We start from the raw sequence: 23,476 nt of genomic DNA on the forward strand, positions 1-23,476 counted from the left end.
ATCTGCTGAGAGCTCAGCACTTACAAGAATCTAAAGATTGTTTTCCATCAATCAGTTGATCAATAGATGAGATATTAATCCATCAGTGTGACGATCAACTTGTTTGGCCTTTTGTCAAGAAAAGTGCCAAATTAACTAGAAAGAAAATGAGAGGGACACTGTCATGTCTTTAGGTTAAAGACATTATATGGTCCTGAAGTTTCTAAGGTTGTTAAAAAGTGTGCTATAGTTAAATAGTTAATGTAGTGACACATCTTCATCTTCTCCGTAGAGGATCGTTTTTTGTTGTAGCAGAGTGAGTGTTCCTCTCGCTCTACGATCTTTGCTGTTTTGTCTCTCGGTGAAGGTAAGCTAGCAGTACTACAGAAACGTGGCTGAAACTTCACAGGAACACGCTGTGTCGCTCTTAACACTTGAGCCTAGGGAAATTTTCGTCTTTGTAAGTATCTGTGGGTCATGTATAGTTCAAAATGCATCGGTTGTTGTAGTGACTGTTGTGTTACATGTGTATATCGAATTCAGTGTGTTTTCCATGCATGTATAGACAGTAATTGTTCTTTTTTCTGTATGTTTACAGTAACCACACTTTCACACACTTTCACATATTTACACACACACACACACTAGAAATCACTAAAACAAGAAAAGCAAGCCTTGTGCACAGTGTTTTCTTTGATGGTTCGCTGGCTGTCTAGCAACACACTGTCACGTGTTGTGAGGACAGCATAGACACTTTGGTTTAAAGTAGGGATGTCCCGATCAGATCGCTAGATATCGGATCGGGGCCGATATTGGTGATTTGTAAATGATCGGGAATCGGCAAATCCAGCCGATCGCCCCGCCGATCTAATTTAAAAAAACAAAAACATTTTCCCGTCAGCTGCCGTAAAGCGAGCCCCGTTTGCAACCTGCCGTAAACTGAGGTTAGCAGTCTAAAACCATTGAGTGGATAAAATGTCAGCAGTCTGGAGGTATTTTAAGGTTGACAACCAAACCAGTCCAGCGGCCAGTTGGACTATTTGCTTCGCCACAGTCCCGAGAGGTGGAGCCCCACTACTTCGTTTAACACAACTAATTTGATAAGACATCTAAAAAGTAAACATGCGGCGGAGTACGCTCAGCAAAGACGATCATCCGTGGAAAAAAAGATGACGTAATCGCCCCCCTCCTCCCCCCACCGTGGTCCTAAACGTCACCTAACAACCACAACAATCACGGACTTCAAGCTCTTGTCGAGCTGCATAAGCTAGAAGCAGGCGGAGCGGGGCCATAGACCGAGATATATATATATATATATATATATTATATATTATTATTATTATATTATATATATATATAGAGAGAGAGAGAGAGAGAGAGAGAGAGAACAAAAGAAACCCAGAAAACGTTCAGATGTGCATGGCTATACATTGCATTTGACAATTATTATTGTATAATTGTACTACTACAGTATTATTATTGTTTATTATTATTATAGATTTTATTATTGTATTATAGATACTGGATTCTTCGATCATTATTGATATTATTATTATAACCATTACTACGGCTGAGTATAGCCGGTAACCTATTTGCCCACGATAACAGTATTATCACAATACAGCGATTCTACTCAGTATATCTCTGGAAATTTCATCCACGATACTTTAAGACGTCTGTCTATCTGAAGAAATTCACAATTTATTGACTGAACCCATTTCAGAGGAATTATACAACATTGTCAATCAATTTCACATGAATAACAGCCCAGTACAACACATTAACACAGTAAACAAAGTGTGTACTGCACATCAACACACTAAACAAAGTGCATACTGCACATTAACACACAGTAAACAAAGTGTGTACTGCACATTAACACACACTAAACAAAGTGTATACTGCACATCAACACACTAAACAAAGTGCATACTGCACATTAACACACAGTAAACAAAGTGTGTACTGCACATTAATACACAGTGAACAAAGTGTGTACTGCACACTAACACACACTAAACAAAGTGTGTACTGCACACTAAACACACTAAACAAAGTGTATACTGCACATCAATGCACACAAACAAAGTGTGTACTGCACAATAACACACACTAAACAAAGTGTGTACTGCACATTAACACTCACTAAACAAAGTGTGTACTGCACATTAACACACTAAACAAAGTGTATACTGCACATTAACACACTAAACAAAGTGTGTACTGCACATTAACACACACTAAACAAAGTGTATACTGCACATTAACACACACTAAACAAAGTGTGTACTGCACATTAACACAAACAAAGTGTGTACTGCACATTAACACTCACTAAACAAAGTGTGTACTGCACATTAACACACTAAACAAAGTGTGTACTGCACATTAACACACAAACAAAGTGTGTACTGCACATTAACACACACTAAACAAAGTGTGTACTGCACATTAACACTCACTAAACAAAGTGTGTACTGCACATTAACACACTAAACAAAGTGTGTACTGCACATTAACACACAAACAAAGTGTGTACTGCACATTAACACACAAACAAAGTGTGTACTGCACATTAACACACACTAAACAAAGTAGCTACATGTATGACGTTTTTAAAAAATCAAACAGTTTGGAAATCAGTTTAAAATTCAACTTATAATTCTACTTAGAGATTTAGGAAACCTCTTTCCATCGTCGATGTTCATTCACCCCTGCCGCCACCACCACCGGTTCAAGATGGCGGTGCTGTTGACGTGTCCCTCCCCAGTCTATGGTTTTCTCAATTAGGAAGTGTTTTTTGGATTGGGAAGTGTTTTCTGTAGTTTGCAGCGTTTTGCACTTCCAGGCCACCGTAGTAATCAGTTACTTTTTACTCTGATTTCTGATCACAGCGATCTGTAATAAAGTCACAATTGATTTTAATCAGACCAAAACTTACATCATGTGTGTTCAGTACCAGTGTTGATGGTAACATGTCACGAATCGCGTTAAGAATCGGAACCAACAAACATCACCACTAAACCTTAACATTGCATCAACAACACATCTGCAGAGATGTTACAACTTAATTTAATCAATCAATCAAATAAAGATTATTTGTCCCTGGGGGGTAATTACGTAAAAGGTTGCATAGAAAAAGCAGCGCAAATAAATAAATAGATGAATAGATAAATAGTTCAACAACAGACTACAACTACGTCACCGGGTAAATAAATACCAGTAGTTAAACACTGATAATCTTTAGTCTTCTTTAGGATTATATGATGCATTAGCAATTCTGAGTCGTGGAAGTTCAATAAATGTTGTACTTTTTTCATTCAGCTCACAGTATTGATGTAAATCATTAAATAATAAACGTACCAAAGGATCTGGACAGGCGGTGCAGTGGTAAAGCCTCGTAAATAGTGTCAGTGAGCATTCAGGATCTCTCAGTCAATCTTTGATTTCTCAGGTGAACTCATAAGGAATCGAAAGATCAAAGGATGTCTCACACAAACAAACATGTCACAAAGGGTAATGACTTTGATACAAAGAGTTTTGTCTTTTATGATTTATTTATTTGTTTATTTATGAACATGTGCAAAAATAACAAACAAGAGAAACAAACAGACTTATTGTAGGACACAATAACATGTTAGCTCATCCACAAACCACAGATTAGCATGGTAGCTTGTTTATGTAGCACATGATAGCAGGTTAGCTCATAAACAAGGACTTTCCTGGTATTGTGTAATCCTGGTGTGAATGAAGCAACAGCGTTCTGACCACCTGCAGTTAGTGATGTCATCACAGTGGGTGAGAGGACGGATTTTATCCACATATTTTGGAAAAAAAACTCAGAATCCACAGTTTTCGGGCAAATATTTTCATAAAATTATCATTTCTTGAGAGGAAAATGTGTTGTCTTTCAGTCTGTGTGGGTTTGGAAGCAGACAGACGTAAACTTTAGACACTAGGAGGCGCAGTTTGATGCAGAGACATGATTTTGCTCCATCTGACTCATTTATAAATGTCTCTTGAAATCGCTGGAACCAAAAAAATGACAGCATTGTTCTCTCTCGTCAAAAAGGTATTTTTTTATGATATTTTCCCCACATGCGTTACAACGTCTTGCTCGGCAGGTTCTTGTCGTGCTTCTGATCTGCTCGTTTTGTTTATCACAGTCATAGTTTAGCCACAGTGGCCACTTGTTCAGAGTGATCTGTCAAGGCTGTTTTTGAAGAGACATTTTGGTTTTCCCATGTATTTGAATGAGAGGAGGAGGAGGAGGGAGGAGGAGGAGGGAGGAGGAGGAGGAGGGAGGTGGAGGAGGGAGGAGGAGGAGGAGGGAGGTGGAGGAGGGAGGAGGAGGAGGAGGGATGAGGAGGAGGGAGGAGGAGGAGGAGGAGGAGGAGGGAGGAGGAGGGAGGAGGAGGAGGAGGAGGGAGGAGGAGGGATGAGGAGGGAGGAGGAGGAGGTGGAGGAGGGAGGAGGAGGGATGAGGAGGAGGAGGAGGAAGGAGGAGGTGGAGGAGGGAGGAGGAGGGATGAGGAGGAGGAGGGAGGAGGAGGGATGAGGAGGAGGAGGGAGGAGGAGGAGGAGGAGGGAGGTGGAGGAGGGAGGAGGAGGGATGAGGAGGAGGAGGGATGAGGAGGAGGGAGGAGGAGGAGGGAGGAGGCGGGAATCGGTGTTCGGAACTTTGACAGCTAATAAACATGAAACTGCTCGACGAATGACAAAGTTGAACTGAATTATTGAGCAGGAGAGTCTCCTCTGTCGTTTAATAGTGTTTTGGAGCCGATACGATATTCGCCCTCAGAGGAGATACACTCTTAAAAATGTTGGGTTAAAAATAACCCAACCTGGGTTATTTTTTAACCCAACACTGGTTAACTATTGGACAGAACACATGCTGGGTTATTTTGACCCAACAAGTTGGGTTGGCCTCTTTAAACCAACAGTTGGGTTGTTTATATAACCCAACCATAGGCTCAATTTGACTACACGGTTGGGTTCTTTCTACTCAATCAGTTGGGTTGTTTATATAACCCAACCATAGGCTCAATTTGACTATACGGTTGGGTTCTTTCTACTCAATCAGTTGGGTTGTTTATATAACCCAACCATAGGCTCATTTCTAGTTATTAATATTCTATTGTAATTATATAATATTGTTGTCTATTTATTGATTAAATATACTCTGACACAAAAAATTAAGAATAAATATTTATTACAATTCAAAATTCACCAAATACAAAATATTTAAATTAACAAACTTTATTAAAAAACAGGGAACAGTGATTTACACAAACTTTTAGATACTAAACATATGAACAATTTTGCAAAAAAAAATTCTGAACAATTATTTATCACAATTTACAGAACACAAAAATATTTTAATGAACAAAATTCCTGTAATTGTAATTTTAAAAAAAACAGGGAACAATGACAATCTTTTCAGAACAACAATATCTACAAACAATTGTAGGACGATATCTACAGACGAAACGGTGTCCTGGCCTAACTGGAGGCCAGTGATAGAAGCTGGCTCCTGAGGAAGCCAACTGCTGGTGAAACGGTTCCCTCCAGTTCAAACACCACGCTTTGGAGGAATTGCCATGTTGGCGTGCACTCTTTTGGGTAGTGCAAGTCAAAAACATAAAAACTTTTAAAACAAATATCCACTGCTGCAAGGGCTGTTTCGGCCTCAATTGTCCTCCCCGAGATCACAGAAAATGCCTGCGAGTAGTGCGTCCCGCTCTCCAGCAGGAGGACATGGGGGCATCATCTCGTCGTTTTTGCCTGCTCGAGGTATTCCACCATGTTGGTTCCGACCTATGATGAGAAATAAAATAGATAAGGTAAGTATCGCTACTTGGGCAAAGCAAGTATCATTAGCTCACAACTCAAGCTCTTTCAACCCATTCCTACCAAACTTTGTTGAACCCCCTTCCTTTAGTTACATCTAAAGTCTTCTGGGGTGTGCCTCCAGCTTTGCAAATCTACACACTGCATTTTTGTCTGTTCACAAAGACAAATATTTTTCATTGGGGTTTTCAGTGATCGACAAACACAAGGTAACACACATTTGAGTAGTGGAACAAAAATGATACATCATACTCAGTCCTCTAATACAGAGGGGGCTAAATACTTTGAACCACATTTCACTGCAGTTACAGCTAAAAGTAATCTGAGGTGTGTCTCTACCAGCTTTGCACATCTACACACTGCATTTTTTGTCCATTCTTCTTTGCACAACAGCTCCAGTTGTCAGATTGGAGAGCATCTGTGAACAGCAGTTTTCAAATCTTGCCAAAGATCCTCAGTAGGATTCAGGCTTCATATTTAGCTCCATCCATCCTCCCATCAACTCTGAGCCGCTTCCCTGTCCCTGCTGAAGAAAAGCCCCCCGCAACACGATGCTGCCACCATGAACCTGGACACATCATCCACCGTGTGAAACATGGTGGTGGCAGTTCACAGATGTTTTGTTTTGCTAAGAAGAATGGACAAAAAATGCAGTGTGTAGATGTGCAAAGCTGGTAGAGACACACCCCTGAATATGTTTAGCAGTAACTGCAGTGAAAGGTGATTCAACAAAGTATTTTAGCCCCCTCTGTATCAGAGGACTGAGTATCATATCATTTTTGTTTCACTTCTCAAATGTGTGTTACCTTGTGTTTGTCGATCACTGAAAACCCCAATAAAAAGTATTTAAGTTTGTGGTTGCTACATGACAAGGGGCGTATAAGTTCAAGGAGTATGAATACTTTCCCACTTGAACCCACTTCTCAAACAGCTTCGGGGCAGCCTCACCATGAAGGATAGCAAAGTCCTGCGCAATCTAAAAGATGGAGACAAATTGAGAAACAAGGTCATTTAAATAATATGTCATTATATTACAATAGTATGTCAATTTATTTATAATAGTAGTGGCTACCAAGTTAGTACCAATAAAATAATGTGACATTGAAACAACTTCAATTGACTTACCACTAAAGATGTCAATGATCCCGGGAAGCTGCCACTCAATGAATTTGGATCTCACAAAATCCTCCATGAGGTGGGAGAAGCAAACTGCAAAACCAACACAAAGAATTAAAATTAAACAAACGTATCATAAATAACTCATTCAGTAACGTTAAATCAGAGGTATTTTCACTGTCGTAACAATTAACTTCTCTACGGTTTTAAACTACTTTTAGACTTGAGCAAATTAGAAAGTTACCGGTTCCGCCTCGGCAAACTCAAGCTGGCTAATACAGCGCGGACTGGCTAGCTACGTTGTTATATATGGAAGCCAAATTGATGAAAAACCTCACGTTGTCCTCCTAACTTTAAAACAAATATACTCGAGTTACTTTGAAACTGCTACGTAGCGCCCAGGCTAACATGCTAACTTGCTACGTTTAATGAAATGGAGTTTGTGCATGCTAATAACATTAGCTAACAGCTTGCTGACTTACCAATAGATGGTAACGTTGCTCATTGGGGCGTCATTAACTCACATCTAAACCTCATATTCCCTAAAGCCCTGGCCGCAAAGGCTTCCATGTATCTATGTAGCTCACAATCACTGCTACACACGCTCATATTACGTTGAACCATTCGTATGACCAACATACACGGTTACTACAATAAGCTTTATATACATATTATTCATATAAATTAAACAATGTGGTGAAACAATAGTGCACACGTAACAAACCTTGATTTGTAAAGAGCTGAGTCTCAGTATGTCTTGGTGTAGCGAGATTTTTCCGATCCAGCATCCGGGCACTGCTCGCAACTGGTGGTCGAATGAGTGGGTGTAACCTGGGAGGAACGTTACTGTTGGTCGCGCATGCGCGATCGTCAACCCAACATGTTGGGTAGTCCGAAATAACCCAACACAGTATAATGGAAATTACAACCCAACAGCTAATAACCCAACTACCAATGACAATAACCCAGCAAGTTGGGTTCTTAGATTACCCAACTTAATGAAAACAACCCAATTAAACTACCCAACAGTCTTAACTCAGCTGTTGGGTTGAAACATAACCCAACATTTCTTAGAGTGTATATTTCACCAAATTCAACACAGTCATATCCAGGTACTTTTACTGAGAGAAAGAAAAACATATGTGGATAGAAGGTGAGAAAATGATGAGAGAGAGAGAGAGAGAGAGAGAGAGAGAGAGAGAGAGAGAGAGAGAGAGAGAGAGAGACAGACAGACAGACAGACAGACAGACAGACAGACAGACAGACAGACAGACAGACAGACAGACAGACAGACAGACAGAGATGTTAGTGATATGTTTTGGAGGACAGGGAGCCAGTGGAGGTTCAGGAGGACGGGGGTGATGTGTTCACAGGAGTTGCAGTGGGTGAGCAGACGAGCAGCAGAGTTCTAGATACACCAAAGTTTATTGAGGACTTTTGAAGATGAGCCGAGGAGAAAGTTGTTGCAGTCGTGGATTCAGGATGTGATGAATGAGTGGATGAGGGTTTCAGCAGCAGAGGAGGAGAGTGAGTTGTGAAGGTGGGCCGTGTTTTTGAGGTGAAAGAAGGCGGTCCGAGTGATCTGGTTGATGTGTTGTTCAAAGGTGAGCTTGATGTGGAGAATAACTCTCAGATTACAGGTGTGAGGTGACGGAGACAGGGTGGAGTTTCCAGTGGTCAGGGTGAAGTTGTCCATGTGTTTTGTGAGGGATTTTGGTCTCATGATTATCATGTACAATTTGTCGTAGTTTAGTTCATGTTTCATGTTTTATCCATGTTTTTATTTCACTGAGGCAGTTGGTGAGGGTGGAGCAGGTTGTTGGGGTGACAGATTTGGTTGAAATGTAGATCTGGATGTTGTCGGCGTAGCAGTGGAAATGAAGATGATGTTTACTGATGATATTGCCAAGAAGGAGGATGTAGAGGATGAGCAGGAGGGAGCAGGGATGATCAGAAAACTCTCCATTAACTTCCATTACTATGCAGATGATCCACCAATCGATTTCTCTATGAAACCAGATGATACTGATCAACTTGTCAAACTAGAAGCTTCTCTTAGAGACACAAGAGTCTGGATGAATGATCATTTTCTGCTTCTGAACTCAGATTAAACACAAGTTATTATAGTTGTCCCAAATCATCTGAGAGAGAAATGATCTGAACATATAGTAACACTGGATGGTATTACTTTGACCTCCAGTACCACTGTGAGGAACCTGGAGTTACTTTGGACCAGGACTGATCCTTCAGCTCCACATTAAACAAATCTGCAGGACTGCCTTTTGTCACCTGCTTAATATTTCTAATATCAGGAACATGTTGACTCAGAATGAAGCTGAGAAACTAATCCACACATTTGTTCCCTCCAGAGTAACTATTGTAACTCCCTAATATCAGGGTGTCTGAATAACTGCTGAAAGTCTTCCACTGATTCATAATGCCACAGCAAGAGTCCTGACAGGAACCAGCAGGAGAGAAGAACATTTGTCTTCTTCTGGTTTGTGTTTTTCTTTTTTTCTGCTCCTGCTTCATTTCCCCGGCCGGATGGTGTCTTGGTCCAGCTCAGGAGATTGCTGCTTGGACCTGCTGTCTTTTATTTATTGTTTTTAAATCTTTTTTTTTTTTTTTTTAGCATTTTCACGTTTCCTTTTACAACAAAAGAAAAATGTGCATAAACAGATGGGTTGAAAAGTAAGAGGGTCATTCAACGTAATGCATGATGGGGACAAGAAAAATAATCACAGTATCAATATTGAATCAATTGAGCTCAATCTGCTTCTACAGCTGAACTAAAGTCCATGACTGTCCGTTGTCCCTTCCCACCCTTTAATTAAAACGTCATTCGAGACACAACTACATAAGGAACACAAATAGTTAAATGAAAAATCACAGGTAGATTAGCTGTTGTAATTGGGGGCGACCCAAACAGTGCAGTGCAAGGTTCAGGGAAAAGCTCCATCTCAAGCACTGTAGCAAGGGGATCAACAATCTGCAGCCAGAAGCCAGTGAGATTTGAACAGGACCAGAGCATGTGTGTTTGGTTGACAGGTGACTGTTTACATCTATTACAACTGCCACTGGTGCCTGGGTACATTTGTGCCGGTCCAGCAGTTCTGTAGTGCACTCTAAGGAGAACCTTGCATTGAAAGAAGCCGTGCCGAGCACATATTGAGGATGAGTGAACTCGCACATGAATTTGGTCCCATCGGCTGTCTGATATTGACGTTCTTATTTCCTCCTCCCAAGTCTGTTTCAGTTTGGTCATCTGGTTGGAGTTGAGGGAGTCAATGGAGTTGTAGATCACCTAGATGGAGCGTTTCTGTGAAGGGTCAAGAGAGAGCAGTGAGTCAATCTGAGACTCGGGTGGTGGGTAGAGCAGTGGAGGAAGGTGGTTTGGACAAAGTGCCTGGTTAATAGAAAAATTAAGAAGTGAGAGTGAGGTAGTTCAAGCCTGATTGAAAGCTCCATAAAATCAGTAAATCGTTTCTTTATAAAGATCAGGGGCCTCATTTATAAAGGTTGCTGACGGACAAAACAGGTCCTGAAAGATGCGTACGCCACTTCCCACGCAAAGTTTGTGATTTAAAGAAATAAGCTCTGCAGGAGAATGTGCGTACCGGTACGGCAACTTTGAACCTTGCGCACACACATTTTTGAGACGGTGGAAACTGGCGGCGCCGATTGTGAGGTGGAGAATTGAAGCCAGATTCATCTCATACATTTAATGTCTTCAAATGTCAGACTTATAGATCCAGGTGATCATAAACAGCCGAGCTTCAGTGTTATAGATGTTCCTTTAATGAGCCATTACTACTGAATCAGCAGCACGAGGTTCATATGACAAACTTTCATCTTGAAATGATCCAGAGCGGTGGATAGAACTGACTGATTATCAATTGTGACAAGGTGTTTAACAACCGGTCCCATTGCTAAGAACGCATATAAATAGCACGGTGACAGTCGTGCATGAAGCTGCACTGTGGATGCGCTGCACCGCCATGCGCTCTGGACGCTCTGCTGCTGGAGACAGACGACCTCCACGTCACCCTCCGCCTCCAACTCTCCAGTGACTGAGGATACAACACAAAGTCCACTGAGCCTTTTTACAAGTCCCTGTTCAAGTATTTCATTCATACATTTAATCAACAGATAAAAGTGAACTTTATCGGTCCGCTGTGGTCTCCACCAGAAAGACACGCTGGCCGTCACAACCATGAGGGCTGTTATGGTGTCCAGCAGTGTGCTCAGGTGCTGCCCCCATGAGGTCACTCTCCTCTGGCCTCCACCTTCAGATCAGACTCTTCTTCTCCACCTCTGCAGTCACTGATCTCTCTGTGGCTGCCACACTGTTTACAGCAGTGACGACGCGCTGCCAATCGCTTGTTTTTACTTTTATTAGTGACTCTACTACCATGACCACCAGTGATGCTGGTTAGACAAGTAATCTAACGCGTTGTTATTTCCAAACCAGTAATCAGATTAAAGTTACTTCTCCAAGTCACTGTGCATTAATATTGTAGCGTCCAGCAGGACGAGTAACTTGTCTGTAAAGCCGCTTTATCATTAAACAGAACCGGCTGCTCGTTCTCTCTCCTCCAAACACACAGGCCGTTTTCTAGTACCCATACTCCTCCATACTTGTGCTCTCGTGTACCTGTTAAACGTCATCAGTGGGAGACCAAGTACTGTTCCAATTCTTAGGCCGTTTCTCAACGAGTACACATGGAATACCCGGATGTATCCTCGCTCCGCAAACTTTATCGAGGATGCATCGAAACAGACCTGTTCAGTCTTGGGAAGCCAATTTACCCATAATGCATTTGGCAAGAGATGACGGAGGAGATCGCAGAGGAGGGAAACACACAACGGTGCGTAAAAGATCTGAAATATTAGCGTCATTGTTTAACAGAGTGTAGTTTTAAGAGTGTTTTAGGCCAGACTATAGTTGTTATAAAATGTTGTTATGAGGTTGATATTTCAAGATCACGCTTACTTAAACATTTGTTCTGAGGTTTTCGGAGATTGTGGATCCAGACTGAGACGAGGCTGGCTGTGGTTCTCTACTGTGGTTAAACATGAGATATAATTGTTTTAGTGTAAATCTAACAGTGTTCATCTACATTTATATTTGCTGCTGAGGGGAAAGATCATGTTTAAAACTTTTTAACTTGACTGAGAGGTGAAGGTTCTACTGGCCATAGTGTTTTGTCTCAATTGCACTAAAGATTTCTACCCATCATACTGGAGGTTCTACTGGTTCCACTGGTTCTACTGGAGGTTCTACTGGTTCTACTGGAGAATCTACTGGTTACTGAAGGATGCTGTGGATTCAAACTAACACCATGCACTATTTGAACCCAGGACTACTGAGGAACCTGAAGCCTGGTCCAGTGGAGAAGAGGAACTCCTCCAGATGAGGATGGGAGTGAGGATTGTTTTTGATGCTTGAATTATTACATGTATATACTTTATTCATACATGTGTTAATAACTTACTGAATTGGTAGTGTGTCATTCTTTTTGTTTTATGTCCTCCTCATAGACCTCATAATTGTTGAAATTCACCCCAGACAATTTCTTCTTTAAAGCAACATTACATTGTTTATCAAATGAAACAGAGAAATGTTCAGTTCTATATTTTACAGTCATAAACAATCATTTACAGTCTGTTGATCTCTCTGTCTTTATCCATCTATCTACATATATTTACACATGACTAGAGAACATGACTACATGAGGAGAGCTTCCTGTCTAGATGTAGTTCTCCTCTCTGAGGCCTGCAGGTCGTTCTTCAGCAGCAGACAGCTGGACAGTCTCGCTCGCACATCACTTCCTGCCAGGTCCCTCTGGGCGTCCTCAGTGTCACTTGGTCGTCTCCATCATCATCCCTGGAACTTCCTCCACCACCTCCATGATGTCACCCGATGCCACACAGACAGGCAGCAACAAGAGGACGTCTCTCCAGGCTCTCAGAAAGATGGAGCACCAGCAGGTTTGACCTGGTGTCTGTTGGGTTTCAACCTGCCTGTCAGTTAAAATTCACATGGAAAACATTTGATATATTTTGATGTAATCATGAATCAGAATTTATTTTTTCCTTCGTGTTCATGACTGTGAATATTGAGATAAAGCAGGTTGCCAGTACAGTGATATAATAACAACTGTGTGCTGCAGGCATGGGTACAGTACTTCCTCCATCAGCCAGCAGAAAGTACCTGGTAGATACAGTACTTCCTCCATCACCCAGCAGAAAGTACCTGGTAGATATAGTACTTCCTCCATCAGCCAGCAGAAAGTACCTGGTAGATATAGCACTTCCTCCATCACCCAGCAGAAAGTACCTGGTAGATATAGTACTTCCTCCATCAGCCAGCAGAAAGTACCTGGTAGATATAGTACTTCCTCCATCACCCAGCAGAAAGTAACTAGTAGATATAGCACTTCCTCCATCACCCAGCTGGTACTAATACTTGCTGGTACATGGAGGATCTGTGCAGGACAAGAGCATCCTGCACAGATCCCCAGTTGCCAATGTACACGTCAATAAACCTCATATATTACAGAGTCTTTTTTAACAACAGGTAGATGCAGGAAAGATTCTACCTTGCTGGCATGTTTCAGCTGCATCTGTAGTCTTCCTCAGAGCTTCATCTGGTTGTGATGACATGTCGGTCTTTATCAGGTGACCGGTGTCATTAAAAAAGAGTCTATAATATATGAGGTTTAGAACGACAAAATGAACACAATTCAACTTTCAATAAACCTCCTTTGGTATGACAAATGACTCCACTATGATAGAGGGGAAAAGTTTGTTGTTTAGGTCACAGATGTGTTGTGGCTCTGCAGGAGGAGGAATTAGAACGTGGCTCCATCAACGGCCCCAGCAGGAGGAAGAATTAGAAGGTGACACCATCAACCAGCAGTACAGTAGAATGCCTGATGACCAGCAGGAGGAAGAATTAGAAGGTGACACCATCAATCAGCAGTACAGCAGAATACCTGATGACCAGCAGGAGGAAGAATTAGAAGGTGACACCATCAACCAGCAGTACAGTAGAATGCCTGATGACCAGCAGGAGGAAGAATTAGAAGGTGACACCATCAATCAGCAGTACAGCAGAATGCCTGATGACCAGCAGGAGGAAGAATTAGAAGGTGACACCATCAATCAGCAGTACAGTAGAATGCCTGATGACCAGCAGGAGGAAGAATTAGAAGGTGACACCATCAACCAGCAGTACAGTAGAATGCCTGATGACCAGCAGGAACATCAGTATCAACATAACGATGCTCCTGGAAACCCTGAAGCTGGAGTCACGACACCTCCAGGAGAGAAAGGTTCCAGGATAGGAACATTATTCACCTGTGTATCACTGCAGGGGTTCCTGGGAAATAAAAGAAAGAACTTTAGAATTTTTAAAAACAATGTCATTTTTCTGTGTACATAATGTTTCTAACTTGTGTTTTTACTGTTGTAGGTTCTGCTGAAGTTTATTAAATAAATGTTCCTTTATCTTCTGCTTGATATATTTCTTTGCTCAATAGTGTAAGCCATGTGTGTATTTATGTATTTACTCTCACACAGTATAAACCATTTATGTATTTATTCTAAAGAGAAGTTGTTACAACTAATGATTGGAGTGATTAACTGTAGGATGTATATTAGACAAATGTAATACAGTACATATTAATGACATGACCAGAAGGATGACAACAAGCAGCAGGTAAGAAAAGCTGGTTAATTATTTAATAAACATCAAGGATCTTCATTAAAACAGTAAAATAATTGTTTGTATTAGTAGGACATTTCTGATCAGCTGCTTTTGTTGTTACTGAACTCCAAGGAGATGAAGAGTAAAATAAAGGCTGTATAGGAGGTAGAAGTAATAGTAACACTGTACTATACACGGAACTATACACTGTACTTTATACAGTACTGTACACGGTACTAAACACAGTACTATACACGGTACAATACACTGTAACATACACCGCATGTATGTGACAGAAAAGGTACTATTTTACAATAATGTTCTAAAATATAGATCATCATATAAAATATCAGGTACAAATCACCTTCCTGCTGAACCAGAGAGGAAACAGGTTCCTCCTCCTCCTCCTCCTCCTCCTCCTCCTCCTCCTCCTCCTCCTCCTCAGCTTCAGGGTCCATCATCCAGCCATGACAGCCACAGCGTCATGAAGTACTCGTGTTCCAATTCTCCATTAACGCCGATGCGTCCTCGTAAATTTGCATTTCCGCACTTCCGAGGACGCTGCAAGTAGTTACTGATGACGTAAGCGAGTACACACTGGCGCTCTAAGAATTGGGAAACGGCCACAGACATACGCAGCACATGCAGTCCGACCTGACCCGCCCCCTTCTCCACTCTCAGCCAATCACAGACCAACTCGCTCTAACGGTGCATTCAGGTGACACGAAACAACGGAAACTAAGAAATGTCAACACTAAACCATATCATTGCCACAAGAACACAACTGCAGAGATGTTGAACTCTTTTGACATTTTTTTCTTTTTCAATCAATCAATCAATCAATGAAAGACTTAATTTCTCCTCAAGGGGGGTAATTAAAAGGTCAACAACAGACTACAACTGGGTAAATAAATACCAGTAATGGTAAAAATCTGATCATTACAAAATGAGTCAGATATAAATACAAAGAATGAAGGTCAAAGGTTAAATCTGGATCAGCAGGAGGCCAGGCAGTGATCAGAACTCACTTTGTGGCCAAACCAGTTGTCCTTTTTATTTAGAGACGTGGGGCGGTGTCGGCAACTGTTGAAAGTAACTAAAAAGTTACTTGTAATCCAATTTAGTTACTTTTAAAAACAAGTAATCAATGAAGTAACTAAATTACTTTTTAGGCGAGTGACTAGTAATCAGTAATTGTATTACTTTTGCAAGGTAACTGTGGCAACACTGGTGACCACCAACTAATATCATTTTCCTGACCTCCACCTCCTCCATGACTATTTCTCTCTCTGTAAAATTCCTTTTCTTCTTCTTTTCTCTCAGGATTTAGCGTCAAATGCCGGCGATCAACGGGCCGATTGAGATGCAAAGATATTGACGAGACACTTTGCATCGACCATTTATGGTTAAAAGTGGACGTGTTGAGGGCGGGACATCAACTGTGGGACCTTCCAGGTGGACTGTGATCTATAACAGGAAAGTGCAGTACGCACGGTTTCACCAATCTGAATTTGTTTGGGCGCACGCCATTTTCAGCTTTAGAGCGCACCAACATTTTTAGTAGGAATCCTACGCAGTGTTTTATAAATGAGGCCCCAGGCCCTTGTTTTGCCAGATTTAAAATGCAGGATTTGATAGGGAGGGCGGAAATAGATGGTTTTTAACAATCAGTTCTTAAATTGAGGGGTAATTCAAGCTTTAATATTTACGGAACTGCAGCCAGATTTTCAAGGAATTGTTGACAACAGGGTTCTGTTAGATGTTATGAATGTTAACAGGGAGACGAGAAGTGAGGAGGGACTGGAGAGAGAACCTTGAAGATCGCCGTTCTATTTGAGCCCATGAAGGATCTGTGTCGGCTTCATTGTCCAGCCAATGACAGAGCTTATTAATATTGCATGACCAATAGTATTGTATGATGTTACGTCGTGCAAGACCGTCTTGCTTTTTGGGAAGTTGTAGAATAATTTTTTTGATGCAAGGAGTCTGGTTCAATCACAAACATTATATTATTGTCTGATCTGTTAAAAAAAAGATTTTCTTATAAAAATTGGAATGTGTTGGAACAAATAAAGAAATTTAGGGAGAATCACCATCTTTACCAAGTTACCAGTTAGAGAGAGGGGGAGGGAAGACCAGCGGGACATAGCCACAGTCATGCCGGTAATGCATTAATTAATAACACGTTACTCTGTCATTAAAATGTTGCATAGAGCAGGTTGTGCAAACAAATAAATACTATTGCTCTATTGAAAACAGATAAATAGTGCAACAATAGACTAAACTATGTACTAATAAATACCAGTAATAGTAAAAATCTGATAATAAAACCATGAGTCAGATATAAATACAACAAAGAATGAAGGTCAAAGGTTAAATCTGTATCAGCAGGAGGCCAGGCAGTGATCAGAACTCAGTTTCTGGTAAAACCAGTTGTCATTTTTATGTTGAGATTGAGGGGGGCATGTTGTTGGCAGCTGCTGAAAGTAACTATAAGATTACTTGTAATCTAACTTAGTTACTTTTAAAAACAAGTAATCAGTAAGGTAACTAAGTTACTTTTTCAAGGAATAACTAGTAATCAGTAATTGGATTACTTTTTCAAGGTAACTGAGTGAGTTGTGACGCCAGCTTATGCGCCGCGAGAGCTAACAGTTAAGAATCCAAATGAATGAGGTTGATTATTTACTGGTGTATAAATGTAAAACTCTGACTTTAGAGGAGAAACTGGAGGTAAAGTGAGTGTAAGGTCATAATAAAATCTGTGTAAGAATCTCACTTGTAAATCAATATGCTGCTCGTCTAGTGGAGGAATTCTTTCCTTGCAATCAGTAGGCCCGTGTTCAACTCCCCACCGAGACACAGTTTAGTTTATTAAATGATTTAATCAGAGGCTATTCCCCGTGTTAAACCTTTTCACAAGATGGGATCCTACAGTATATGGTTGTCATAAAGATGTTGGAGCTAAAAGCTTCTGCACAAACTTTAGTTTGGTATTAAGTGGTGTTGAACTCTGCGCTCAGTAGACCTGTGTGTGTGTGTGTGTGTGTGTGTGTGTGTTCAGTGAAGTGTATCAGTGTGCAGCAGTCAGTTTCTGTTCAGTCTGACTGAGGGAGGTTTTTGTACGATGGTTTTTCACTGTGTGAACACACTCTGACTGTTGATAACATGATCACTCTGACAGTAATAAACTGCAGCATCTTCAGCTTGAACTCCACTGATGGTCAGAGTGAAGTCAGAGTTTGATCCACTGCCTGTAAAACGATCTGGAGTACCTGAATCTCTGGAGCTGGCCCAGTAAATGAGCCTTTTAGGAGGTTGTCCATCTCTCTGTTGGTACCAGGCTAAATAGTGATAAGCACTATAAACATAAACATTCTGACTGGTCCTACATGTGATGGTGACGGAGGCTCCCAGAGCAGAGCTGACTGCTGCAGGCTGAGTCACTGTGACCTGGCCTCTGGACTCTGAAGAAACACAGACAGAAACATCAAGCAGCCTCATGGTTTTGTGGGCTTCATTTCAGAGGGACGGATGTTGACAGAGGAGAGGAGTTTGATTCTCTGGACTTTACCTGTGAAGCAGCAGCAGAGGAGAGTCCAGATGAGGACGCAGATCACACTCATGTTTCTGATGAGGAGGATTTCTCTGTCTTCTGTTGTCATGAAGGACGGCTGTCAGTCATCCAGTCTTCAACTGTCAGGACTATAAACTCTCCCAGAGCACTGGAGCATGGTGCTGCTGATGCAAAGTGGCTCTATGGAAATGTTCTGACTGACTCCAACAGGGACCTGGATCACTTTCATCTCTCACTTTCACTCTGGATTCAAACTTTTATGACAATATTAGGAGGTTTTTCATGAGTAATTTTAAAATCGTACTTTAGAAAATACTTCTGAGTCTTTGGAATCTTGATATTTTCATCACTCAAAAAGTAATTTATTGAGAAATTAAATTAATTTTAGAGTTCCATAAATTAATCCTGTAGTGTTATGAAACTATTAAAAAAATACACTGAATATTTAAAGATATGTCTCTAGTTTTCTAATTTAAATTTCTATTTTTGCTGTTAAATCCCTTCAGGAATAAATTCCAATAGACATAATAGAAAAAATAGAAAATGATCTTTAAAACAATCTCTATAAATATATGTATTTCAAGTAGACATTGCAGATGAAAGAACTGTTCTCTTGTGTTCCGTTAGGATCAGGTGGTAAAAGTTGTTTTGGTGAGTTTGTTGGTTTCAGAATCAGAGAGTGGCGTCTCTCTACAGTCAGAGGTTTTTGTACAGCGGCTCAATGAGTTTGTATCACTGTGGTACACGTTCGGTGGAGGAACCAGACTGGATGTTGGAAGTAAGTTTATTCTCCTTTAATACTTTCAACTAAATAATTCAAATTCAGACATTAAACCTTGTTTTGAATGATTTGAGATTAGAAAGATGTTTTTTTTTCTTAATAATTATTGTAGTGATCAAGTTTTAATCTCCATTGATTTCATGTAGTTTAGCTCAGCTCTGTTTCACTTTAATTTGATCACAGAGAAAAGTTATTAGTTTTAAATTTACACCGGATTAAAATCTCATTAGGATTAAATGACAAAACCAAAGCTATTGTCAGTCTTTAAATGTGCTCAGTTAGAGCCTGATGGCTGTGGAACACACTGTTTTAACTCTACCAGTCTCATGTTGAAGCTGTTTTTACACTGACCTGTGTATTTAGGGACATTTCTGGTGCACTGGTCTGTCTTTGGGCTGAGTTTTAGTTGACATGTCCACTGTTTGAAATGTGTTTGTGTTGGAATGTGGGCAGGTTTTATTCTTCTTGTTTTATTGAGTGTCTCTTCATCACAGCTGGATTTATTCTTGGTTCTATAGAATGTTTCCCAATTCTGTTTCTCTTCTTACTTTAAAATGCATCATTAATATTGTTATTTTACAGTAAAATAGAAATACTGATGATAAATGTTGTGAAATTATTAAAACCTCTTGATATAATTTTCACTGTTTATTTCACATTTTGCTCTAAATAATTGAAAATATTAATTTAGATTTGAAGTTCATGTTAAAGTTTCCAGTCATAAGTTGTAAAGTGTAAACTTTCTGATAGCGTTGATGCAAATGAAGAGTAAACGTTGAGACATCAGCTTGTGTTCCTTCCTGTGTAGTTTGAGGTATTTCAGGTCAAAGTGTTGGATGATTCTCTCTGTGCTGATGTGCATGAGAGGCTTCTTAAAGGGAAGTGAAACAATGTGTGAGTGAGTGACTGCTGGAGCAGAAAAAGCCTCTGACAGCAACTTCTTCCAGGACCAAATCAGCTGTCTCCCACTAAAGCTGTCCAGGTGTGTGCTGGTTGATTGACAGCTGGGTGCTCCCTGTCCTCTAATTTGATTGGTGTCTCCTAGGTGATACCCGCCCCACCCTGACGGTGCTGCCCCCCTCCAGAGAGGAGCTGCAGCAGGGGAAGGCCACGCTCATGTGCCTGGCCAACGAGGGCTTCCCCTCAGACTGGAGTCTGAGCTGGAAGGTGGAGGACAGCAGCAGCAGCAGCAGCAGCAGCAGCTGGGAGGAGAGCAGGAGCCCCGGGGTGCTGCAGAAGGACGGCCACTACAGCTGGAGCAGCACCCTGAGGCTCCCTGCAGACCAGTGGAGGAAGGTGGGCTCTGTGACCTGTGAGGCCACCCGGGGCTCCCAGACTCCCCTCAGAGAGACACTGAGGAGAGACCAGTGTTCCCAGTCCTGACCGGACTCACTGGGACTCTCACACTGCTTTTACTCTCACACTGATCTCACCTCTGTCATTCACCCTCTTTCACTTTCTTCTATCATCAAAGCAAACTGACTTCATCAATATTCATCTTCTTTCATCATCATTTTCTTCAAGCTTTGACAAAATAAAGACAGTTTTCACCTCAATCTTTGGTCTTTCATGACTTTTTTACAACAATAAAATAATCATGGCAAAGCGGTTTAGAAGATGGATGAATGTAAAAATATTATATGAGAGTGTTTATATCCTCACATCCTTATTTATATCTTTCAATAAAAGCTGGAAGTTGAAACGTATTTGCATGTCCTATAAATGGTAGGATTAGATTGTAACAGTGGCAGCCTTGCATTTCAGACCTTGGCCTTCACTAGTGCTGGTCTGAGTCAATCCACCCCTCAATCACTTTTTATGGCTACAAAAACCAGGTCATCATGCAGAGATGCAGTATAAAAAGCCTTTGCATCACAGATAGATACTCGTGCCACCAGAATAAAAACCTTTATGGATGAAAAGAATCAAAGTTCAAGTCTCCTTCTGTTTCAGCTTCATAAAAAAAGCCGCTGTTATTCCCAGAATTCCTGGGGGCCGTGGACGGTGACAAACGTTTTTCGTGGTTTGAAAATAATATAATGGCGAATCACATAATCCTGAATCCTGCCATGGAAGTTGTAGTGAGCACAAGTAAATTGTACCGGACCTCTGTGTGCTTGTAGCCCCAATGACCTCTAGGAAAAGTCCCACTTGAAAAGTGTTTTGACAATAAATCTGCTACCACATCTCTTTATCTTCTCCTTTAGCCATTGTCGGTGTACAAAACCACTATTAAACAAACACAACTATAATATTGTTAATGCAGCTCCCTCCAGATGCAGTCGGCTGGCGCTGGAGAGTGAACTCTCTGACGAGCCAATCGGAGGGCTTGAATACGCTGACGTCACCCGAGGCCTGCTGGCGGGTCCTGAGTCACCAATATCTATTTGTGTCATAAAACCTGCTGTTTATTAAAGGTTTAGACATTTTGAATCATAACTGAAGTAATAAACATAAAAGAAACTGTTTTTATGAGAAAAGGAGAATAAGTCCCAGAGGAAAATCTTTTTGGAATTTTATCTTAACAGACATTGATTGGCAGAGAGCTTGGTTATTGCCATACAGATTTTGTATTGTCAATAAAATTAAGCAAGTACATATCAATATTTTGCACAACATATATTTAACAAATATAAACTTATCCAAATTTTTAGAAAGTGAAAAAAAACTCATTAATCCCAAATCATTAATCATTAATTGTTTTACTGTTCCTATTCAAATACCTTATGGACTGAGAATTATACACTATGTAAAACTAAAATCATGCTCAAATTGATTGTAAAAGTGTAATTGCATATTTTAATTACAAAAATATAGACATAGAATTTATAATTAATTTAATAATTCTAGTTGGAAAATTTCCCATTCGCAAATGCAGATTAGCAAAGGTAAACCCAGATTATGTTCAGTTTTATATTGAATTTAAAGAACACATTAAAACACTAAGTAACATAAACACAGAAAAAAGTAATAAAATTATTGAGTTATTTAAAGAATTATTCCAAAAAGAATAATGAGACCCTCTGCTTCCCTCGTCCCTTTTGTGTTTTCTTTTTTTTTAATTATACTTTTCTTTTAAAATAAATAATGTCATCCTTATTTGTATTTGTTATAGTTATCTTTATAAGTTCATACCATGGAGCTTAAGATTATACTAATGTATTATTTGTGAGCATCGTCTGTTAAAATTGTTTGTTTTTGTTGTTTGATGTTTGTTTGCTCTGTTTGGATGTTCCCCCATTTGGGCAATAAAGTAAAAAATGAAATAAAATAAAATAAAATGAATCAATTAAAAAACAAAAAGAGCATCAATATCAAAACCTGATTGGTTGAAGCAGCAGCGTGACCGACACTTATTTCACGTTGCAGTTGCAGAGGGGCCAGAATGAACGTTTTTTAGACGTCTTTCTTGGACGTTGTCTGGATGTCTTTTCTGGACATCATATAGACGTCAATATTTGACATCCAGAAGACGTCCTCAGACGAGCCAGAATGAACGTTTTTTAGACGTCTTTCTTGGACGTTGTTTTCACGTCTTGTCTGGACGTCTTATGGACGTCCATGAAAATACGTTTCAAAAGAAAAAGGACAGGTCATCAGTCTTCCACAGGACACACACAGACACTTCATTTAGCATTAACATTACATGCAGTTTTTAGGAATGTGGGAGGAAACCAGAGAACCCTGAGGAAACACAAGGAAATTCCACAAACACCTCCAGCTGGATTTGAACCCACAACCTTCTGTCAAGCGAGAGTGCTAAACAGTGCAGCAATGAGAGCATTAACAATGACAATGACATTTGATAATGCTGATAAAACATTGACTCATGTACATAGTTGTATTCACCAGATGAAAAGTTATCAAAGTGGTGAGTTTCTCCTTGGAGACTTAAAAAGTCTGAAGTTTGACTTTATTCTGAAAATATTATATTAAAGTAAAATAAATAAAATCAGGATTTTGACTTTAAAGACGTCATTTACAAAACGTTAATGCATCTTTAATGTGTCCAGAATCATCGTCCGTACATGGAAAATCAAAGAATTGAGAATAATTGTATCACATCTAAAACTAAATGAGTGGAAACGCTGGCGTTAACAGCCATACGGTTCAGCAGAAATCAAGGTCAGATGTTATTAAGTTTGTGGCTGAAGCAGCAGGAAGATTTGTGGGAGTAAAGAATGACTCCCCACAGACACTTCTTGCTTCTAAGAGGGTGAGTCAGGAGGGGTCAGTCCAGAAGTCCAGCAGCCGGTCTGACACAGGGGATGAGGAAGGTGAAGACATGGATGATGGTGACTTCATTGATGGTATCCAGGACGTTTCCTTTTTTCATATTGGTCTGAGGAAAGGAGAGGTGGAGGTCTGCACAGCAGAGAAAAGACAGAACATGTGAGAGAAGAGACAGGAGAAGAAGCTCAGAGCAGAGGTGGTGAGGCTCTGAGGTCAAGCGTCCAGAGG

At 40.4% G+C, this 23,476-nt stretch overlaps 1 gene segment (V, D, J or C); it reads right to left on the reverse strand.

Annotated features, from left to right (window-relative positions):
- Positions 1–18,334, reverse strand: part of LOC308117567 (immunoglobulin kappa variable 4-1-like) — a 93,676-nt gene extending 75,342 nt beyond the window's left edge. Inside the window, exons 1-2 of the V gene segment in view lie at positions 18,232–18,334; positions 17,933–18,124 (exon numbers count right to left, since the gene is read on the reverse strand).
- Between the last annotated feature and the right edge of the window lie 5,142 nt (positions 18,335–23,476).

This window comes from Lipophrys pholis (genome assembly GCF_963383615.2).
Source record: "Lipophrys pholis genome assembly, chromosome: 12".
Lineage (NCBI taxonomy): Eukaryota > Metazoa > Chordata > Actinopteri > Blenniiformes > Blenniidae > Lipophrys > Lipophrys pholis.